Here is a 12,068-nt window from a genome sequence, read left to right as displayed (position 1 = left end):
TTAGAAAGAAAACGATCTTCATGCGTAATTAAATGAAATCTGAACGTGAATTCAGATGGCATTGCGTGTAGCCAAGCGCGGCTTTTTCATTTAAAAGAGCGGAATTTCACGTTATGTCAATAAATCTAGGACGCGAAAGGTAATGGATAAAATATAAAGAGTGATTCCTTCTATTTTCCGTATTCTTTCACATAAGAAATTCATTTAAAACTTGCGGTCAAAAGTGATGATGTCTTTGCAAATAACCGCTCTCAATATGCATCTATTAAATTCCTTTAAATGTTCGAAAATAACTTCTTAATTTCTCATATACGAAGTATAGTGAAAACATTGTAATGGTCAAAAAAATTCGAACTCAAGATATTGACGAATCTTCACACTGTAGACTCATATCTCAATATGCATCTATTAAATTCCTTTAAATGTTCAAAAATAACTTCTTAATTTCTCATATACGAAGTATAGTGAACATATGGTTAAAAAAAAAATTCGAACTCAAGATATTGACGAATCTTCACACTCTAGACTCATATCTCAATATGCATCTATTAAATTCCTTTAAATGTTTGAAAATAACTTCTTAATTTCTCATATAAGAAGTATAGTGAACATATTGTAATGGTCAAAAAAATTCGAACTCAAGACATTGACGAATCTTTACACTCTAGACTCATATCTGTATATCTGTCTGTGACAAAGATAATTCAAAAACGCTTTGAAATAAATGGATATAATTTGGTATATGGTTTAAACGCCAAATTTTTAAATGTATATCACATTTTGAACAAACTCCTTTCAAAAGAACTTTGTTTGTCCGGAAGTTCGAATATAAGCTAACTCGATAGCTACAAAACGAAGAGAACTATTTGGATAAAATTCAGTGTACATATTTAAAATCTATAGTGCAGATACCTATAAAATATTTATCAAATCTAACAAGGAAGTCAAGGTTTGTCGATTTGTACTTTCAGTACTTGAGTTATTGCGTGAAAATTCAACTCAAAAACGCAGTGACTTAAATATATCAAATTTGGTATGTAACTTTGTAACTGTAAATGTAGTTGTGTCTCAAACTTTTGTTTTAATCAGTTGGAAAAATTCTTCTAAGGCACAATTCCGATTCCCAAATGCTAATAACCGCAAGCCAGAATTAATCACGAAGAAAACTCGCCAAGTATCATTTGTGTAGTAAAAATGCTAAAATCACGCCAAAGGTTAACATTTCCTAATTATTGTACGCCATTTCTCTTATCTCCCAAATTTCATCCTTTTAAAGAAACTAGCATTTAACTTCGGATTATATTAAGAAGATGACATTATGTCCTCTTAATAAATTTGTAAAAAAATTTATACTTTCAATGATAACTGGGCATTTCTTTTTATATTGTCTATGTATTGTTTTTCTTCTTTTTTTTTAAAAAAAAAAAGGGGACCTGGTGCTAAGGTCTCGGCTTCGAAACCGGATGGTTTCAGGTTCGAGATCCGATTCCACCAAACAACCGTTGTGCAAGCGGGTCTGGTGCACGTTAATCGTCCTCCCCCTGCTGCGGCGTGGTGTGGAGAGGAGGTGCCAACTCAGGTGTCGTCCTCGTCATCTGACCGCGGTTCAACATTGCGAGGTCCGTTTCAAAATAGCTCTAGTGTTGCTTTAAAACGGGACGTTAATATAATTAAATCAAACATGGATATGTTTTTTTGCCTTATTTTGTTTTTTACATGATAGTGGATTTATATCTCTATCGTATAGTTTTCGGCATCCTACGGTTTAATAATCTGGTTCCAAATTTCAAATTTTTGCTTAAATAATAATAATAACTTCCACTTATTTGTACGTATGATTAAAAAATTATTTGGTTCTTATTTTCCACCTTTTTAGCCTATAATAGCTTTCACATTTTTTTTATATATTCATTATGGAATTTTGTAATCAATTTATTCTCTCAAATCAAATGACGTGCCTTTAATATGAATTGAAAATTGAATAAAAATTAATCTTTTAACGAGTGAATAAGTTCTAGGTGTATTAAATTATAGAAATGTTACTGGGCCGACGTCCTTCCATAGGGATAGCGCATCTTCCCCGTGATCTGGGCGTCGCGGGTTCGAATCCCGGTTCGGGCACGATCGTTCTTCATCTGTGTTCTATATGTGAGGTGTGTGAATGTGCCCCCCTGTAAAAAGGGGTTGTGCAAGCGAATGTGTGAGTTTCATCTTCATATGAGCTAGAAGGCAGACTTCTGCCCTCAGCTGCACAGGGGTCTTTACCTCCAGAAATTACTGCACCCCCTTCAGAAGTAACGCGGACACGATATCATCAAATGTTACAGGGAAATCACAATTCTATAAAATTTAAGAATCCTATCACATCGAAAAGCAAAAGAGACTTTGGTTACATAAAGTCCTCTTTATAAAAATGAAACTAACGAATATGAAAAAGTTACCGAAGTTGCAGGTGTTGTCTCCTTAATATTTTCTCGCATACCCTATAATATTCTCCCAGATATAACATGGCATTAGTCCGCTCTGCAAGACACTGGCGTATAGTAGTTACGAAATATTAAGATTTGACATGAATTAGCCTAAAATCCTAGACGAATTTTTTTGACAATTAATCCTTGGCATTCCTTAATAGTAACCAAAAATCAAATTTATGTTTTAGACGCGTTTTTCTCAACCAATTGAAACAAAACTTCGACACAGAACTACACTTGTAGGCATAAAATAACATATTAAATTTCATATATTTAATGCCATTGAGCTAGTGAAGAATCACATTTACATGTTTTTGAAACTTCAGGCAGACAGACGACCAACGCCTTGTTGAATTTGGCTCAAAATTCGAAAGCAGTCTACTCTATATATTTCTGCTGAATGTTATTCATCTGGCACTCTTCGTTTTGTAGCTAAAATATTAAGTCATCATGATCATTTTGTAACTGTCTTGTTCTATCAACAGGACAGACAGACTTCCTCTGAACGGATTTTGCTCAAATTTTCATAGAAATCCACAAATTTGGTGCAGAAATAGTACGTCAAATTTCCTCCGTTTAACTTAAAGCGTTTTTAAGTTATTTTTGACACAGACGGATAGAAAAATAGCCATAATAACGAAAATGTATTTTTCGAACTCAGAGAGATCTAAAACTTGGCTATTTGTCAAAATCTGGAGTTCGAATTTTTAGACGATTACAATATTTTCTCCATACTTCGTACACGAGAAAGTCAAAAAGCAAAAATTTGGTAGAACCCCCCCCCCCCCCTCCCAACTAATAATTGATGCCAATAACAGAAGTTATTTAATTGAAGAGTAAGAGTGATAATGTAAGTTAAAGAAAATTCAAGGATCTTGATGTCAAAATAATGCCATAAAGATTCGTCTAGTTAAGAACAAGAATGTATGCTGAGTTAATGAAAACACTTATATTTTGATTCCAATATATACCAAATAAATTGATTCAGAGAAATCCCTAATAAAATTTAGAGATACTTTGCAATGAAATGTAAAGTTCAGAGATACATTTTGCAGAAATATAAATTAGAAATAACAAATTAAAATAGCTAAAATTAAAATAAATTCTATTATTAGTTTATTTAAAAAGCATTCTTAAAAATTTATTAAATGTATATTTAGCAACTGATAAAGGAAAAATTGGATAGTAGAAGCTACTTTATCTTAAGTGGTTTTTTTAATGCTCTCACTGTAAAATGTATTCTTTAAAAAGAAAATCTTTATACTAAGTTTTGCTTCTTTATGCCGTCAATTATCCGACAATAAACGGCAAAAGGCTGGAAAAATCAATTAATAAAAGTTCTAGACTCATAATTAATTGAAGAGTCTCCTTAAAGAGATTATCTTTTCTTTAGACTTTACACTTAAGAACTCAAAATTTATTTTAAAAAACTTTTGGGATTTCGTTTGAAGTAACTTTCGCTAAAAGCTAACTTTACTGCTTTCTGCTAAATAGCTTTATGAAGGACTTAAAATTGCAATTTCAAAAGTAACGACTGTACTCAAAGAATTATATTCAAGGTTTCTGGGAAAAGAACTACAAAAATTTAAGTCTACAAAACGAAAAATGACTAAAGAAAGCGCTATGAAAACGATAAAAATCTACAATTTCGAATAAATAACAGGTAATAAATGTTTATAGCTATAAATGGAGACATATAAAAATAAATATAGACATAAAAATAACATGATCAGAAACCACTGCTGGAGGCAGAAATTCTGTTTTTGAACATTTATCTATATTTAATATCTTTAATAGTTAAGGAAAAAAGGTCTGTTTGCGTGCGTTGGCTCACTATAATACAAACTGTTAGTCCAAACACGGCACAAATGTATTTCGGAGAACTGAAAAGCGAAACATGAAGTGGTTTATTTGAAATTTTGATTAAAACATTTTTAGTGATTAGAAACAGTGTTAAATTTTAACGTTTTCCCATCGTAACTGCTAAAAATAATATGCCATAAAATAAGTTTTCTGCCAATTTAAAAATCCAAAATTTTAGTTTTCAATAATACCAATTTAATGTTGGACAATTTTTTCCCATCTATTTTTAATTCATTTAAAAATATTTTCAAACTCACTTTACAGCAATGTATTTCAATATTGTAAAGAAACAAATCATTTTCTTTATTTCTACAAATATTTCTCTTTGGATTTTTCTTCCATTGTTGATGATGAAGACATGGAGATACGATTTATTTTCCAATGATGACTAGGTTTCAGTTTGAAATATATTTTTAATAATTTTTAGTGAACATTGAACATTTTAGCAAAGCCGGGCAGTCTGAAAATAAAATACTTATGTTTTCAAACATTAATGTACGGAGAAATTGTGAAACTGTAAGCATAGAATATTTTAATTTTTAGTCTGCAATATCATAGCATGGTGATATTTTATCTATATATATGCTTACTAGCCGCCTTTGGCGACCAGCCGGTTCGCCAATTTTAATGTTCGTTTAAATTTTAATAATTAAATAGGTTTAACCGGAGTTTAACCCCCTTCTTCGCCAAGTTGCGATAACGCACCAAAGCTGGCAATCTTTATTATGCACTATAATTGAACATCTGCTTCTTTGCTTTTGAACATTTCGCAAGGCCGTTGTTTGCGATTTTTAAAAATTTCGCCAAGCAGGGGATAAAACTCCGGTCGTACCATTAAAAATTTTACGCAATTCCAACTTTAATAGATTCTTCAGCAAAATATTTTAAAACTTCAAATTTTGATAGTCATATAATTCACTCATAATATTATAAAGGCCTTCAGTTATAGCGTGATATATATCTCTCTAATTTTCTGTTACCCCTCGTAGAAATTATGCTTTAAATTACAGTGTAAATGATTAATCTGCAATTAATATAATATTTTTTACTGAAACAAAGCATTTTTTTTAATAATATGATTACTGATAATAGAGTCACTGAGCGTTTAAACTTTATGGTCACTAAAGAATATCTTTCTTAATTTATATAATATCTCAAGAATTTGTCAACAAAAATTTCTCAGATTCATCATGAACAGATCGATTCATTAACAATGTTTAATTTTAAATGCATCAAACACTAAGAAAATAAAATGAATCGTTTAAAATAATCGGTCGAAAACAGGTTTAAAAAAATCTACTTAAAAAACGATGTACTTAAAACTATAAGCATATACAAAAAATATATAACTAACATAAATACATTTTACTTACAAAAGCATGCAACTAACCTAAAAATAATTTAAATCGTCCGTTGGTTGTCATGCCAACAATCAGAACAATGCGCATGCGTGGATTTTCTTCGCCAGTTACGTCAACGCAAATGCGTAAATTTTTCTACGCCAGTTGGGGTAACGCTATGCAGATTAGACATTTTTAATTTCCTTTATTCTGTGTTATTTTAATTCAAAAGTACTTCAGAATGAATGTGAAACATGGATTAATTAACAATGTTTAATTTTAAATGCATAAAACATTAAGAAAATAAACAGAATCGTTTGAAATAATCCGTCGAAAAATGTTAACCCTAGCCTAATTACTGTTGGGAGAAAAAAACAACTGATGCCTTACTTATTTGGCGATGGGGAAAATGGAAGATTTTTTTGGCGGAAAAGTTGGCGTTGGGAAAAATGGAAGATTTTTTTGGCGGGAAAGTTAGTTTTTAATTAATAATGGACTACCCCTAACATTTAGGGGGATGAAAAATAGATGTTGGCCGATTCTCATAGATACCGGATAAGCACAAAAAATTTCATCAAAATCGGTCAAGCCGTTTCGGAGGAGTATGGCAACGAAAACTGTGACACGAGAATTTTATATATTAGATAATAAAGCTCAATGTGTATGTGTGTGTATGTTAGCGCTCTACAGGCCAGACCGTTGGACCTACAGCTACCAAACTTGGCATCTATATACCTTGGAGGGCGTAAATGTGCACCTCGGAGCAATTTTTTTGAATTTTTAATTAGAATTTTAATTAATTAAAAATTAAGTGAAATTTCGGCGTTTTTCCACTATAATTTCCGTTATAAATATTACAGCACAAAATTCATTTTTACATCATATTGAACTTCAAAAAATAATCTTTTTAGTGATGCTAACGTTTTAACCAACAGATTAAATTTCTATTTTTAATGAATTTTTAAAAAATCATCTAATCATATTTTTCAACAATTTATATCGCACAAAATAAAAATGAAATTTTAGCTGCACTTGCAAGTTAAGCGTGCATGAAAAAATTAACTTTTATTAATGTGTTGCCATCACATTGACAAAAGCTTAAATTAAAAAAAATAAGTTAACAATGATAGCAATTCTTTGAGATATTGAAAATTAGGAAAATTATTTTGTAGTGCACATAAGACTTCAATGCCGAACGACTCTACTTTCTGTATAAAAAAAAAAGTCTTTATATTAATTATGGTTTCATCATTTCCAGTTTAATTTAAAATTGAAATTTATGGACACTGATAGTAAATTAAAGAGAGAAGCGTAGTACAATGAATAGAAGGGCTTAAGGCCTGCATAATAGTATAAGAGAATTAAACGACTATCAAAATTTGAAAATATTTTGCTGAAAAACATATTGAGACCAAGTTACATAAAACAGTAACTGAACATTTTAGAGAGCATTAATGCTGGCGAAGCGACTGGTCGTCAAAGGCGGCTAGTTTTATATGTAATTAAGATAATATTATAACAGTATTTATATACTCCACAATATATATTGAAAATATTTTTTACAGTATTTTCTATGTGATAAAAAAGAAAGGTTCTTTAAAGAAGGCAAAAAGCTTTTCAGAATTAATCTGAGACTTTATAATAAAAAGTGATGAGTGAAAACTATTTCAGAGTATGTAATAGGCCACCGAAATAATATCGATAATTTTTTAAAAAAAGTCTAAAATACTATTATAATTTCCTCCTCATTTTTTATTTCAAGGATTAAGTTATCTGCAAATATAGAATGGATTCAAGGAGCGCTTGAACTCGATGGTTCTTAACTTCCGGAATTGCTTTTCTTGGGAAAATAGTGGCTTAAAAATTCAAGTACATAACAAAAATAGAAAAGCATTTAATGATATGAAGAAGTATATAAAAGAGATGACTTATGTGGCAATATACAAATAAGACAAAAGAAAATGCATAGACAGATTCCAAAGCTTACTTAATAAGATCTCTTTGTAATTTTGTCTGACACACAGCTGGAACAATTCTGTAAAAATCTATAAATCTTTAGAAAGTAGAGAAAACAAAGCTTTACCATAACACATTTTGCGTTGTTCATGACATGCAATCGTTCTCTGAAAATATATATGTGATTTTTTTTCGCATTTTACAGTCAGTTGTTTTATATATTTTTCTGTTAAGTGCTCAATAAAGAAATAATATGACGTTTATTTTCCGCTTCATAAGAAGCTGTGTTTATACAGAGTTCTTTTTTTTCAGTTGATGTTATTTATTTCACAAAACAATTCTTATATTTTATCACCTTGACTCACTCGTAAATTTCCGTATAAGTATTGCACTTCCATGAATGTTACCTTCTATGTGTTATACAGCCACATGTTAACATCTGGATCAATAAAAGCGCTCTAAACTTATATGAAATTTCTTTTTCCACTAAAGTTTTCTTTTGGCGTCATTTTCTAGCATGGTAAATTTGAAGATTTTCTGAGATAACATTAAAATAATTCCGGGAAAGTAAAAACGATTCTTGCTATTTTTAAATGCAAAAAGTTTTCGATCTAATTATACCATGCAAATAGTCTCATGAATTTTCCCTTTGAATTTAATGATTTTTTTAAATTGTTAATTTTAACATCATAGAAAAAACATTTATAGGGCGATGTGCCAACACATAGGAAAATAAATGCAATCATCAAATTTCATATCATTTTGGGGGGGGGGGCAATGCTTGAACAATGCATTTGCTTGTTAAAAACAAATACACTTTTATGAAGCCTGTTGGGGATTTTCTACAAGCAGCTAGCTGCCTAGAGTGACTGGGTCTTAAGGAGCGCTGAAGGCAGGCCATTTAAAAAATGTTACAAACCAAGCTACCAGTTAAATAATTAAAAAAAAAAATACAAAATATATGAAAGTAAGATATTAATATAAACACAATCAAGTAAAATAGAATAAATATTAAATATTTAGCATCTGCTTGAATATTAGTTCTACCTGTCGCATGGATTCAGGCAGTCATAAGTCATAATAAATAAAAGAAAGTAAAAGTATAAGGTTGTAGCTATTGGCGATAGGCGAGGACCGAACTCGCAATGTTTGGGTTTGTAGCCGAGTAACAAGACCACAAGACAAAAGTAATTACTCATGTCTCGTAGCTCTTATCTGGCTTATAAAGCGTCACCACAAGGTTAATGAAAGTAATTGGGCATTAGGAGTAATTTGGAACAATGACTACAATAGGTATCGGGGGAGCCTTGCGAACTGTGAAACATGTTTTTGGTGAGACACTCTAGTAAATAACGAATACTACCCATTTTTCAGTGTTATTTTCTAACCTTTTTTCACTCAGTTGCAAGCGTCTTCAAAAAAAAGTGAAAACAAAACTTTCTGATGTTTCATTATTCATCCTTTACATCGGTAATTTTCAAGGTAAGTTACAAAATTGTATATTTCTTGGATCTCAAGGATATAACAGTTATTAGTAAGATTCACTTTCCAGTTTTGGATTTTCTCCTGTGTAACAGGATGGAGTTCTCAATTACCCCTGACGATGTTCATCATGGGGTAGTGAAGAACAGATTTTTAATACAATTAAAAAAACCCTGCCTATATTTTATGTATGTACAAATGTATATGTAGGAATAATATATAAAATGTATTTGTAATATGTGAAATAATTTAACTCGTGCATTTTGAATAATCTAGAAAGTGATATCAATTCTGGGATAGTCCAGTTTTGCAAATAATATTTATTATTTTATGTTAAATTAACAAATTATATTTTTAAAGAACCCGTTATATGATCTACATTCATAGCATTTTACATGTATGAAAGCTGGTTATTAATTATGGGTAGATAGGTTGAGGAAAAAGTAGATAGAAAAGATTTGATAGATAGAAAGAAAAAGAAGTAAATTGGCCTCAAGGAAAAGATAAATCCTCCTGATGCTGATTGAGAAATCTGATGGTTGATTTTTTTAGCAAACATATATATTTTGATCGGTTATGTTGAATGTATCAGACTGAATGACCATTACTCGTCATCCGAAGGATTCATGGAGTTGACGGTGTTCAGGTCGGTGTGACAGGTTTGAAAAACACCAGTTTGACTGAATCGATATTTGTTTTGGTGCTAATGACAGCATACGATTGCCAAGAATTAAATTAAGATTACAATATTTGATACTATCGATTGGAAGATTCTGTTTAGCAGCGTAATTCCAGGAAAAATGAGGAATTGAAAATTTGAACCTTCTACCAGAAATGGGAACTGTTTTCTAGTATTAAATTGAACTACTAGTCCTTATTCACTTTAAAGTAAACTTCTAAATATTATATGTTTTTTTTTCTAAAATCTAATGATGTTCATCCATTTCTGTTTTTAAAAAGGTTTATTTCTAGACAATCCTCGGAGTTATTAATTATCATTATAAATTACTCCAAACTAAAGGTATTAAATAGTTATGGCAGTTCATGAAATAGAACATATTGTTTTATTGAAAAATCATAAAAAAGCAATGTTTTAAGGTACTTGGAATGCATGAGGGAGTAAAAGAAAGTTTGAAACATGCAAAATTATGTTACATACATATATTTGAATTATGGACTGATAGCAAAATGTTTAACTAAACAAAAATAATGATAAACAACAACAACAAAAAAGAAAGAACATGAACCTTTTTCAGAAAACGGAATAATTTCTACTAAAGTTTCATTTATGTATCTAATATTTTCATAGTTATGTGTATGTAGCAATATAAAATTTATCAACTAGCAAAAGATATTTTTAGATAAATTAAGCAGAATGCGTTTTTTTTTTTTTTGGCAAATAATGACTGAAAAGTTGTTTTGCTCCAAATCAACATACAAGTTTATTTAAATCCATGAATTCATTTTATGGATACATACACAATCCAATCCTTAAAAAACAGCTTACATTTCAACATTACTTCGCCTATAACATTAATGAAAATATCTTAACTAAGAATAAACAATATTGTATTCCAAATCTCCTGTCCAATCGAAAATTCGATTTCATACAAAATTCAATTCAGTTCTCATCCATACCCAGAGCGCAAGGCATCCCCAAGGAAATGCAAATGTGTATTTTCGAACACGCGCTTTCATTGATTATGCTCACGAAGTATTCTCCGCTTGGGGCAATGGAATCACCTTATTCGTAACCGTCACATCGATTGAAAATAGTTACATCTCACAGCAACTCCTTTGAGGACCGAAATAATAACTAAAGAAAAAAAGTAAAAGAATATTCCAGAGAATCGAGATATTCTCTTCCTCCTCCTTTCGGCATATTCTCCTTTCTCCCCCTCTTTCAGTCCTTTAAGTCGCAAGCGGATGAGGCCAGCAAATATTGGACTTCTACGCATGCTCATCTACGCCAGGACACCGAAGTTATTCATAAACTTCTTCAATGGAAACGAGATTTGAATGAATTATTCTATGAAAACAAATTTTGAAATATTTTTTTCCGAATTATTTGGCAAAAAATGATTGTGCCTTTGACGAATATAGTGACTGACGTTTTCGATTAACTTCGTAACAATCTTAAAATGAAAAAATTCTTTTTTTTACTCTAAATTTTTATAAAGCTAATTTTTTATTTATTTATTTTTTATTTAATGTCTTCTGGCAACAGTTTCGGTCATTATTATATTTGAAAATCACATATTTTTGAATTGAAGTTTGAAGAAGTTAATGCCCAATGGTTTCAATATGATTTGTTGAGTTATTTTCATTTTCAAATTTTAATATTTATTTTGAATTCTCCCTTTGATTACCACCACGATCGCTTGCTCACATCTAATTGCATTTAAGCGTTTTACCGTGCGTGTTAAAACATCTCTGTAAATATGGAGTTTATGAAGATCTTCATTCTAATTGTGATCCAATAGCTAATTTCTAAACCATTAGACATATGCATATACTTCTCAATTGCAAGAACGCTCTAAATAGCGTAAAATATTATATATTGTTTAAGTTAATAAATATTCCTGAAAACTTCAAGCAGTCTAAATTTTTATTCAGATCTCCAGTATTATTAACCATACTTAGTAAGGTGTTTTTGACGCACTAAAAATTTAAACAAAAAAAATTTCCTTTTCTCTATACACAAAATTGATTAAGTTATGAAACTTTGAATTTCGCTCACTGTTTATTTATATGAGTATGTTTGAAATACGCTAGAGTCTTAGGAGAGTGTCATTAAATCTAATATATAAAAATCTCGTGTCACGATGTTTGTGTTCGTACTCCTCCGAAACGGCTGGACCGATTTTTATGAAATTTTTTATGTGTATTTGGTAGGTATGAGAATAGGTCGTAAAGTATATTTCATAACGCTAGGTAAATAGGGTGTCCCTATCCC

The 12,068-nt window shown here is 30.6% G+C and overlaps 1 protein-coding gene across 1 annotated transcript in view; it reads right to left on the bottom strand.

Moving 5' to 3' along the window:
• Positions 1-7,799, bottom strand: part of LOC129989198 (glutathione hydrolase-like YwrD proenzyme) — a 62,477-nt gene extending 54,678 nt beyond the window's left edge. Inside the window, exon 1 of the mRNA XM_056097578.1 lies at positions 7,662-7,799. The gene's annotated coding sequence lies outside the window, so the exon portion shown is untranslated. The remainder of the gene's footprint in view (positions 1-7,661) is intronic.
• Positions 7,800-12,068: the final 4,269 nt, after the last annotated feature.

Source organism: Argiope bruennichi, chromosome 10, assembly GCF_947563725.1.
Source record: "Argiope bruennichi chromosome 10, qqArgBrue1.1, whole genome shotgun sequence".
NCBI classification, from domain to species: domain Eukaryota; kingdom Metazoa; phylum Arthropoda; class Arachnida; order Araneae; family Araneidae; genus Argiope; species Argiope bruennichi.
The sequence above is the reverse complement of the archived record's forward strand: the minus strand, read 5'-3'. Positions and strand labels throughout refer to the sequence as shown.